Here is a 12,443-nt window from a genome sequence, read left to right on the forward strand (position 1 = left end):
TTTTTGCATACAACTGTGGGGGTTTTTTATAATTTCTTTTGAAGAAAAAGCAATGACCGTGACATTTAATAGAAATCGCAGGGAGTTTCTATATGAAATGAATTGCTGCTGCCTGCCGCAACCTGATACACAGAAGAGACACGTGCTACAGACTCCTTTTATCCCTTTAAGGCTTCTCATGCAAATGCTGACAAAGGCCATCTTTGCTTAGCTTATGAGAAGTGACACCACGACAGCCCATGGCAAGGTGGCTGTGCACTACTGATATTTTTGTTGTTCTGCTCAGCGGAGCCTCAAGAAGAGAAATAATCAGAGCGAGACTCAAACTCAGGTCTCCTGCACAAATACCGAGAAGCCCCGCGCAAGCGCTCGCGGACACATCATCTTTCAAAATGAAGTATAGTCGGGTCAAACGCAGGGACAAATCCGCTCGCACGCAGCACCCTCGCACTGTTGTAGCATGGTTGCAGGGTCACTGTGACGGCCCCTGAGGAATTCCCCCCGGGGAAATGGGGGGATCTCCTGGCAGGTGCCGGTGTCATGTCCAGCCTGGTGCCACCTCCCCCTGCAGAGCCCCTGCCCTGGGGACGTGGTGGGGGATTTCTGGCAGCAAAGTGCTGCCGACGGCGGTACTTCCCGCGCCGTGGAGGGGGCTGGTGCAGCCGGCAGGTTACGCTGAGCAGCCTTTGCAGCATCTCTAACCCAGGCGCGAGGACGAAGGGGTCCGCACCCGGGAGCGAAAGCCTCCGTTGCACTTCCACTGCAGTCCCTCCACTAATCCCTTCTCCCCTGACCTTCTAAAGGGAGCCGAGCGTGAGCACCAATGTGATGCCAGGCCAGGCCAGCCCAGCGGTAAAGCTACAGACCTCAACTTATCCTACCCCATGGGCTCTCATGTTCAATCCTGCAGCAATCGCTCCTTTTAGTAACAATTAATTTTGATGCCTGTAAGCAGTGACTTCTTACGATTCACTCGTACATCTTTACTACCGTTATCTAAATTTGCATACTGTGCAATACACTGAAACAGTTCCTCATTGAACAGCTTCACACTAGATTCTGATCATTTTAAATAATACCAGCGCAAAGGCTCTGGATGTGTTAGCAATCCCCAAGTAAAAGACACTGCAGAAAAATCTCAGTATACAAATTTCTAAACATTGCTCAAGTTAATTGTTCAAAGATGTCAAGCTTCCCAGCATGAACCAGCTGCGGAGCTGTAAGTAAGCATTGTGGTCTCCTTACTAGGCACATTTCTCTCATGCCAAACATGGTTACCCCAACCCCGTAATAAAGAATTCTACATCAAAACCCGGTGGTGTTTCAGGAGGATGTTAGTGGGAACTCGTTCAGCAATTAGACGTTTCGTCCTGTAATAGCTCTAGAGAGATATTAAGCAAAAGTTCTTCCCCTCACACTCCCCTTACTGAACTTTTGAGTCACCCCCCCTAATATTCTGCATATGTTTTCTTTCCCACCTTGCCAGTGCCTGATAAGAGAAACTTATTACAGTATATAATGCCTTAGTCACTTTGCTCAACCTTTATTGGTGTGCTAAGTTCATACTCTAACTTACGTTAAGACAACTTCCTGAATAAAATAGCGTTCGCATATGACTAATTGGGACAAATTCACAGCCGGCAAGACGATGAATCAGCAAAAGGCTTGGCAAGGACAGCGGCAGGAATCCAGCAGCAGCACAAATCCAGGCGGAGATGAGAGATACGCTTCTGCCCATGGCTTCACACCTATCTGCCCATGGGTCAAACATCGCCAGGATGGGCACGGTAGGTAGGAACTGTGTTGGGACCCATTCGCAGCCCCATTGAAATTCAGGGGCAAAACTTCTGCTGACTTCAGTGGGAATAAGACCGGGACCTGAGTTTTCTCAAGCATTTTCTCTACAAAGAACACTTCAAGTTTCAGAGCATGGACTGACCAGATGGAGGATTTTAGCAAGAAATAAGGACTCCCTCCATTTAAGTCACTTGATTTGGTAACTCTCATCACAAGGCATGCTTCTGAAACAACCCCCTGCAGCGCTGGCTTCCCTGGGCTTTTATTTGGCAATACACCCTTACGATTAGGGAATTAATATTTATTGATTCAGTAAATAAGCACAGTTCTATAGGGAAGGGCACAAACCAATCTAACGATATTTGACCACAAAACGTGCCCTACCCACAGCACCCCTGTGGGAGCATTTACTTGAAAGAAAAGTGCCCTAGCATCTCTACGGCGGTGCAGACCCTTGGCTCTTCTACCAACTGTCAATAATCTAATTGTAGTTACTGCAACTTACTATTTTTAACAATGCAAGAACCTGAGATCCCTGATTGTCGGCTCATTCCACAACAGAAAGGTGGTTTATCATTCTATCCATCATTATTTATTGAATTCAACCCAAAATGTTTGGTTTGAACCAAACCAGTGGTCACCAAACCAGTGAAAGGTGAATGCTGCTATTTCTCAAATGTGAAATACTGTCTGAAACAGGAGCACGTGGTGAGAGAAAATCTCTTTTTGGCAACTGTGACTTCCACTGGTCTTTTCTGACTTTAGAGCTTCTCCTCTTCTTCTTGGGCCAGGATCTTGTTTCTTCTTCTTTCCCCATTTGCACAATCAAAATCATTCTTTTAAACTATGAGCACCTCTTCAAGCCTGTTTGACAGAGTGCATTTGGGGGGGGGGGTGGCTGAAGCCCTGAATGAAGGCTTGGGGGTCCTCAGCTGTTAATGCTAGCCTGCAACAAGGCACAGTGATGGGACTTGGAAAGTGGAGCCAAAATTTGGCAGGTAAAACACTTTTCTGGAGGTCGGAGATGTTTGTTCAATCTCTGTCCAGCTCAGACCAGGGTTTGGTACCCACCTGGATGAAGCCTCCCTTCTTCTCTCCCTTTGCACCTCTTTCCTTTTAGCCCAATAACTGCTATTTATAGAGCTTAGAGGTTTAAAACCCTGCTCCAAATCAGAGAAAATGGAGCCTGGGGGACAGCTGTCCCCGCTGGGGGCCACAGGCCACCCGTTCCACGGCGACTTTGCCCGCTGGGACACCCTGGGCTGCAGCTGAGCAGCATCTGGAGGGCGCAGGGTGCCCGAACAGCCGGTTTGGTGCTCCGCAGCTCGCTCCTGGGTACATCTGAATACACCAAGTGCTGCTTTCACAGCCATCTGCTCTCCTCCGCAAAACGGCGGCACAAACACTTCCTTTTCCTCGTTTTTGCCTCAGCTCCGGCTCTCTTGGCACAGACTTTCTCATATGGCTGCTGTCGCGCAAGGAAACTGGGCACTGGCTGGTTTTCCCTGGGACCAACCAAGTGCTTTTAACCCACATCCGCGGAGCCGGTGAGACACTCCCAATACGCCGATCACCCCAGAACGCCTCATACCTACCTACCCAGCTAGTTTTACTTTCTTCTTTGCCCAGCTTCCCTTTTGAAGGTACTATAAGCACAAGTGAAACGCTTTGAGAAGACGTAAGGGGAACCGGACCGGCCCCGCACTGAGGCACCGTGAACGGCGTTTGCATAAGTTATAACCCAGCGCAGGGGAAAGCGCCTTGCTCAAAAGGAGAAGTGGTTTCTATTTCATGCAGCCATCTGACTCCTACAGCTAGTTATGATCAACAGGAAAGTTTTGAAAGTGGTTCTTTTTCCTTTTTTTTTCTTTTTTAATCTTTTCCTCCCTTGTTAGTTTGCAGCCTGGACCACAACTTTCTCGCATGAACCCAAAAACCCCCACTCTGAAATAAATTAAAAAATGAACATGAATGGGCTCTATTTGTAATTAAAATGCAAACTACTTCACCCGATCAAACATTGAGAACTGCTTCAAAGTCTGTTTTCTTCCTGTTTTGGCATTAAAATTGGCTTTCCAATGAAACAGTGTGTTTCTACTTAACATTTCCCCAACTTGGATCTAGCTGAAACACAAAGGACTTGAGGTTTTGTTTGTTTGTTTGTTTGTTTTCCCACAGCACATCAGAAAATGCAGCGCAAGCTTTAATGGGCATGGCTGTTGTAACACGCCTTTTGGAGGACTGCAGGCATTTATGGGGGAATGAGGTAATTAATGTATTACTTCAGCGTGCAAAGACAAGTTAGAAGCAGCTGTCTTTCTTCTCTTGATATGGCAACACAATCATTAAAACAATGACTTCTTATATCTTTTTCTCCCCCCGCCCCCCGTGTTCACAGACCACTCAAGTCACTTGTAGGTTGTAAGCCGAAGCTTTAAGAGATCGCTGTATTTACAGGACCGGTAATTTCTCTCTCAGATACGCTGGTCTCGTATTATTTATTTGAGGTGGCAAAATGAAAATCATTGTAGTGATCCCTTTAAGGAAAAGCTGGCATTAAAGTGAACTCACGAGTTTCCAAATCCTAAACTCAGCCCTTAAAAAATGATTTTTTTTTTTTAATCCATTGCTCTGCCAGCCTCAGGTTTTCCAGCATTGAAGCTAGAATTACAGCCTTCACGGAGGCGGCGAGCAGTGAGCTGGGCCGGTCCAGCCAGCTGCGGGAGGTGTCGGGTACCCAGAGCCTGGACCCCACCGGTCCTGGTGAACCAGGCTGCCTGGAGGAGGCATCCGGTATCGCCGCTTCCAGCCTGGCCCAGACCAGGCGGGGAGGCGACGGCGGGGTGAATAAACCAGTGTTTGTAACTCGCAGGGTCAAGGAGCACATCGCTGCTCCGGGCAGAGCTACGCGCTTTGCCAGCTCGATAACAACGGGGCCGAGACCCAGCAGGTTACAGTTCCTTTTGTTTTCTTCCAGTTAATTAAATGATCAATTGCAGTATTGGCTCCGCGCCACGGCGGTGCCAGCTAAAACGAGCTCCCCAGGTTGCCAGAGGATAATCAATAGCCGCCACTTCCAGCGGCGGGGCAGGTTTTATTTCAGTACCAATCAGCAAACCGTAGAAGCAGGACACCGCTGTTGTTCACAGCAAGTGGAGATCTCCGCCTGCCCACAGAAAAATCCTGATGAAGGCAAGGAGTCAGAGCTTTAGCCTGGGATATGGTTTCACTTCTCTACCGTAGACTTCCCACATGACCACAGACTAAACACTTAGGTCCAGATCTGCAGGGAGATTCAGACATCTGAGATAAAAATCAGTTGGACTTAGGTACATAGTCTGTGCATCTGGGCCTTGAAGAGCAAGACGCAGTTCCCATTTGTTAATGGTATTATAGGTACTTTCCAGTGCCGCAGCAGAACAGCAGCAACTCAGTTACGGAAGGCAAAGTCCACGGGAGAGCCGAGGAAAGGCAGGGAATGAACATCCGGCGCCATCCGACCACAAAGCAGCAGTCTGAGCACCGTGTCTGGAGTCTTGTCCCGAGGGCTATCCGCCTCCAGCCAGCAACAGCAGAGACCGAATTCCCCGTTGCTCGCTTCCAGATGGTCTTTGGTTCAAACTCTCTGTACCCAGGGACTTTAGCTGGAGACACTATGAAGTGCGGGAAAGGTGAGGCACGGACAGGTGACACATGGGCCACCAGTGCTGGGTGGCTGGTGCACTTTGGTAGGTGGGAAAACTAAAGAAAAACTAGTTAAAGCATAGAATGGGCTGGGGGCATTCCTATATAGTTTATGAAGACTTCAGCAGTGCTGGCAGGTTATGGTCGGCGCTCATAGGTACAGCACTGCAGAGAACAGCAAAACCCTGAGTTCATACGTCAAAAGATATCAACACAGGTTGGAAAGAGTTTGCCAAGGAACTGAGTAAGCAAAATTCAGAACCATAATGACAAAGTTGGTGCATCAAACCTCTCTTTGCTATCTGAGATCAAATATTAAGTAATGAAACTGTTTATCAATAAGAGGCAACTGATGAGCGTGGGAAACAAAGATCTCATAGGAACTGGATCTAGATAAGAATGACCACAGACCTCACCATTTTCGGAGCCAAATAAAATTTGTTTATGCTGCCAGCTTTTGCTCAATACAGCTCTTTAGTACATATAGGTATTCATGCACCAGTAGGGCAGGGAGAGAGAGATGCACACAAATCAAGTTTGTTTTTTTCCTATTGTCTTGAAAGGGAGAAAAAACATTTATTCATGTTCATGGATGTGATTTTCGCTTTTAGGTATTTGAAAAGCACTCAATAAAAAGTAAAGGAATGTTTGCCCTGCATCGCTGAACTCAGGTCTAGATACTTGGCTAGAACTAGATGCAGGAAGCATGACCAGAACTAAGCTGGTAAACTAATAAATGCTTGTAGCTAAAACACCAAAAGTACAGATAGCAAAACAAGAGGCAAGTCTTCCGGTTTATCATGAGCAAAATTACCTCACCGAAAAACTGAACAGCAAGGTCGGAAATCAATTAAGTTCCATCACTATTTTATGGCTTCTGCCATTATAAAACAAACTTCAGAAGGAGCATGCCGATAGCATCCATACCACTCATCTCCGTTACTAGAACTGCTACACAAAACTGCGAGACAGCAGTAGTGCCAGCAAGCTTCTCCCGGTGCAAGCAAGCGGAGGCCTGCACACAGCAGCTCGTGAACTGCTGATAGGATGAGCAGTCGAGCATTAAACCGTCTTCCCCCAAAGCAACAATGCAAGAAGATCTAATTGGCAGAGAAGAACATGGTTTCTGGAGGAGGAACCCATTCTGATGTTATAACTGCAACAGTTTTGCAGGCTTCGGAATTAATTTAAACTTGAAAACAACAATAAAAAAAATTAGGTACCAAGATGCTCAATTCATATCAATAATCTCACCTATGCAAGGAGAGCAGACACGAGGTGCCCCCAGCTCTGCATCGGGCAGAGCGCCGAGAACCGTGCCGCTCCAGCTGTGCGGCTTCACCAGGGAAAACTGGAAACGTGGCCACAAAAATAAAACCCAGCAGAAACCTCCCTCATCCCCCTGAAATACAAACAAGCAGGCTGAGCTCATCCAAGAGGTCAGCTGGTTGCCATGCCTTTGACTTCTTTGAGATCACATATACCTCCAGTGAAATTCCCAGGGACAGAGCCCAACTTTCCAAATTCATGGACCTGAGCAATAACCAATAGCCCTCCTGGAAGGGATTTTTACAAGTAAAAAGTCCCTCACATATATTTTGTTTTCCCCCCAGTCAAGAAAAGATAAGCAGTTTGCACAATATAACTTCATCTCCTTTTCCTATAAAGCAAACGCGTTTTAAAAAAATGGGCTGAAAAAGAGTTAAATGAGTTGAAAGCTACCAAGGAGCCGTGCTTATTTTGGAAAACACAGGATCTCATGTCCAACAGCCCTCATCCATTTGAAAAGTCTCCACACGACCTCAGCATTTCTGTAGCATCTGCGAGCACCCTCCAGCATCTGCTGCTGTGGATGGTGAGGAAATTGCTCCCGTGGAAAGAGCCACGAGGTTCTGCCTATCCCATCTGCGACGGCACAACCAGGCAACTTTTTCCAAAATAAACCAGAAGAGTGCACATCTCGGTGCAATATTTAATTTGCACAGAGGCACACTCGCCTAGAGGGCTATGGCCCGTGCCAGACGCAGGAGTGCTTCCCGCGCCTGGATGCGGCCGGCGTTGCAAAGCCGCGTGCCAGGGGAGCAGGGCGAAGTTCTCGCAGTCTCGTCGGAGGTGTATGAGGAAAGCATAATTTCCTGGAGTTAGGCACCACACCTGACCAGAGAAAGTCGGTCTTATCGATTAGCATCTCTCCTGCTGGCCCTCCCTGATCTCTCCTGCCTGGGAGACTCCTCCCGGGTGCCTGGTGCTGCTAAACAGCAATTACAGCCTAAACACCGCCCTAAGTCTGTGTTGTAAAACGGCTTGCGAGCTGCCCAGCACTGCAAAGTCTGGCTGGGGCAGTGGGATGCTGCCTCTGTGCTGGCACGTTGCCAGCTCTGGGAACGTCCGTCCGTCCTTCCAAAACCTACGGCAGAGTTCGCGCCCTGCTCTAGCGCAATTCTGGTCTTTTCCGAGGGAGACTGTAATTTCTGCTGAGCGTGTTGTGTTTAACAAGCCCGGTGTTCACATGACTGTATTTTCTTGAGGGCAATTATGCGCGGTTACCCTTCCGGGCTGGATGTGTCCACGTCTCCCAGGCAACTCCAGCACCAACAGCCTTTTTCTTCTCTGCTCAGCAAGGCCAAAAGTTCTCCTTATTCCTTTCAGATGACAGCCCGGCTGGAAACATTCGTAATCTGTCATGTGGCCAATGGCATATTGCAAATCTCTTGGGTTAGTACTCTGGTGAGTGGCTTCCCCTCTGATTTTCAATTTATCTCCAAGCCTAGGAACTAGGGCCCAGCTATGAAAAGCTGTATCTCCATTTCCCTCGGTGCCAGCTCCCCTGGGCAGTTTAGCACGAGGTTTTGGTGAAGCTGAGGCACAGGGATTTTGATGGGAAACCATGGTCTACAGCACACGGTGGGGTCCCGGTGCGACCACGTCTGCGGCCCACCACGCGCGCAGCCGGCAGCCCTGGCGGCCCCGCGGTGGCACCGAGAGGAGGCTGCCTTGCTGCCAGCCCGAGCGGATGTGAGGGCAGAAGAAAAGGAGGAAGGGCACCAGGCAGGAGCAGGTTTTGTAACCCCTCCCTTTCACAAAAATCCCTAGTGCAGTGAGCAAACTCCCCGACGTTTGGCTGCAGCAGGTTATGAGCAGCAGTTCCTCAGTTACAAGAACAGGACACTTCTCAAAAATTGTTTTGTCTCTAAATAGGTTGGCTGATGCTGCTGAGGGCACTAACTTCTAGACGAGCCCTTTCCCCTTTGCAACGCCATTCTTCTTCCCAACTGCATGGGCATGGCCGTCCCCCCCATGGTAAAAGGAGCAGATGAAAGGTTATATTAAAGTCAAGAGGACTTCCATGAGAGCAGGGTGAAGGTCTGGCCTCCTTGCTTGGTTGCAGACCGTTTTGGGGGGAAAGAGAAGAGGTGAGCGTGGGAACAGAGGGGCTTTCCCTGGGCATCACAGCGGGCTCTCCCTGCAGAGGTCCCTGAGGTCCTGAGCAGCCAGGGGGACTGGCAGAAGGACAGAGGCGGCAGGAGAGCACAGGGATCGTAAACATCTGACTTGGGGATGAAGCAGTTTCAGGAGAGGGACGGCAGGGCACAAGAGGTAAAATGGGAGCTACCAACACAGCGTTTCCTGCTAAGCATGTCCCGCACTTGCTCAGCTTTCCAGGGAGAAAACAGCGGGAGGGAGAGCGAGGAGGGATCTGATGAGGAGCCATGGCAAGGTCTCCACCAAAATGTTACCCCAGGTGTAGAAGATGAGATTTTTTTTGTCTCTGAGGGACGTGACATGCGGTAACAGCCTGCTTGCAGAAACATTCGGTTGTCTGTCTTCAGAAATAGGCTGAACAGGGAGTTTTTCTCCTGATCTAAACCAAAAAAAATAGTGAGCCAGAGAAAAGCAAACTTCAAAACCCGAGCGCTTTCGCAGAGCGCAGACGCAGCGCTGCTCTCAGCTGCCGGGAGAAAACTTTTTCCCTAGGCGCACACGGCATGATCCACTGCTGTGATCTACTCCCGAAGCACCTCGTGGTAGCGGTTCAGGCTGCTTCTGCTTGTTTGAACTGCTGAAATATACTTTATGCTCTCCAGTGCATGGTCTGGCACTTATGTAAAGCCACTGGATAATTAAAAAAAGGCACTGGGCTTTAAAACGCAGAACTGCAACATATTAATATCAGCACTGATTTTTACATGACTTAACATACATAGAAAATACAGCTGACTGTATTTCCTAAACGTTTAAAGGACGAGTGATACTGAGTTGCAAAGTACTGCTCTCTATGACAGGCATTGAGGGAGCATCTGGGTGTGAAGGGAGTCAATGATGTCATAAATTCTGTCATCTTGTGTATTTTGGAACATGATTTATTTGTATGCATTGAAATGACAGCTTTTCTGGTAATTTCGCCCTTTCCCAGCAAAGAAGCCTTAACATCCTTGCTGGAAATTGTACTATTTATGCAGTAAATCCTGCTTCTAAAATTGCTTCAGATCACAAGTTATGTAACCTAAACAGATGGAGTTTTTGAACAATTTTTTGTATGTCAATTCATATTATAATCTACACAGGCTGCAATCATTTATCAGCTCATTTGCAGTGCAGAGAAAATTGACTGAGGATTTAAAATAAGCACTTAAGATACACTTCCCTAGGGACGCTTACGCCAGTGACAAGACTGTCACTAAATAATAGTAATAATCATGCTTATTAGGGACTTTCCTCATTCTTACAAAGAACTCCGTGTGATATACATAATAATATGCACATTATATTTTGACCAGCATCCCGCAAAGCCATGGTTATATTTACACACCGAACGGTCACAGAAATCGATGTGGTTACCTGCAGCCCTGCCATCGAGTTGGATGTGTGAGAGTATTTGTGAGATCAAACGGGTGAACAGGCAGGAAGGAGGAACTTAAAAAGAGCTGGAGAGAAAACAGGCAAGGAAAGGTAATCAGTATGAACAGCCCTGACTTCAACTGCTCAGCAATACTAAGCCTTATAGTTACGAAGTGTCCGCCCAGCCTCCAGCTGATGATGCACGTACACTTTAAAAGCCAATAACTATTTTTAAAATTCCCATTAGTTTAATAGTCCTCGTGCTAACACTCACAATCAGGCAGAGAAAAATCCTAAAAGGCTCAAATACACTTGCGCAGATTTTACCCTTGTTCGCTACTAATGTGGCTGTTCTTATTTGATATGAGTTTAAGATAAAAAGTGAATTGAGAGCACAAGGAACTAGACAGAGAAAGAGGATGAAAAGGGATGGGAGAGAAAGGTAGGAAGCAAAAGTTATTCCAAAATAAAATAAATGTAAATGGGTTATCTAGGTGCTCTTAAAACTGAAGGAGACTTGATCAGATGAGTTTGGGGGGAGAAGAGAAAGGAAGAATTTGAGCCAAAATCTAGTTTGCTATCAAGCCAAAGTTCAGCCTAGGCTGAAAAAGCCCACCACATTTAAATATCATCTTAGTCCAACCACATTATATACTTTTGTCCCATTCTGTGGGAATTCCGCATGTGACATCCTTGCATATTTGGGACCAAACTGTAATCTAAGGCTGAAACCACGGCAAGAAGCTGTGCCGCAGGAGAGCTTTCAAGAAAGCCTCAGAAAGCCAAAGCAGAGCTCCTGGAAGGCTGTAGTGCTTTCTGCAACAGCAAAAGCAAAAGGAAGGCACGATCCAGCAGCCGCGCTGGGTGCTGGGCGCAGGGCGCAGAGCTCGAGCTGCGTGGCTCTGACGGCCACCTGAGGATACCTGCTCTTACACCACCCCGCGGCTTCGTTGCAGCACGGGGCTTTGCTGAGCTGGATTTCGTTGGCTGGTGGCGTAAGATGCCTGGCGCGGGCTTTGGTCCAAGCTACCCAACGCCTTCGGGCTGGGGCTCGCCGCCGTGCTGCAATTTCGCCGCACGGTCGTGCTCCGGCTGGGGACGGAGGGAGCATCGCAGGACCTGCTGCAGAGCAAAACCTTCTGGTTTGTTCCGATCTTTCACTTTCCTAAAGCCAAAACACCTCCTTTGGCTAACGTTTTCAGAGGACTAACCTAGAAAATTTACCCAGAGCGCTGGAAAGCCCTACGCTCATGCTGGGGAGATCTGCACAAAAAAGCACAAGGCGCGAGGAAGATGAGGAATCTGCGGCTGCCCGCAGCCAAGGGCAGCACCGTCAGCCCTTTTCTCTTCCCACCTTTGACAACAAACCTTCCAGTAAATGTTTCTGAACAGGACAGTAAAAAACAAAGTCAACAAAAGTGTTTGAATCCACATGTGGTTACAGTCCCTAAATTCCCCTTAAACTTTAATTTTTTTCCTCTTATAATGTCTTTAAAACTGGCGAGAGCAACAGATTTGAATGGCGCATCAAGTGATGGAGGTGATCTGACGGTAGAAGGAATGCAATATTTCAAAGCCAGCCCCAGTTTTAGCCAGAAAGTTGCCATTTCATTGTATATAATGCTATGTAACACCTTGAGCTCCTTCGCTTCCAGACTGGGGGCTCTACATACCGGGTACTACTAATGGGAGAAAAATTATAATGGGATTCTAATTGATCCAGGATCTAGGCCAGTGACTAATTTAGTCAGGGGCGCTTTTTTTATTAGATAAAACTTCAAAGATCTCTTTATTTTTCACAAAGAAAGAAATGAGCTTCTGCTGCTGCTTGTAAATATATGTAAATGTTCAGCTGCACAGATTTTTGCTCAGGCTTAAAAAGCGTGCTTGCTTTTAGGATAGCTCATCCCTGGATGATGTAATTTACTTGACTGGGTATTTTCTGCTCTTGCGCAACTGTGTTAGTCAGTCTAAGCAGATTAACCTAAGCACCAGCCCGGCTCTCCGTTCGCCAAACAGTTATTCAGTGCGCTGCAAAAAAAAAGGACTGTTGTTTTGGGGAGGCAAAAGGATCGCTTCTCTATGCCCGAGATGACTTTCAGCCGGGTGGAAGTCTGTTTGTG

This window comes from Apteryx mantelli, chromosome 4 (assembly GCF_036417845.1).
Source record: "Apteryx mantelli isolate bAptMan1 chromosome 4, bAptMan1.hap1, whole genome shotgun sequence".
NCBI classification, from domain to species: Eukaryota; Metazoa; Chordata; class Aves; order Apterygiformes; family Apterygidae; genus Apteryx; species Apteryx mantelli.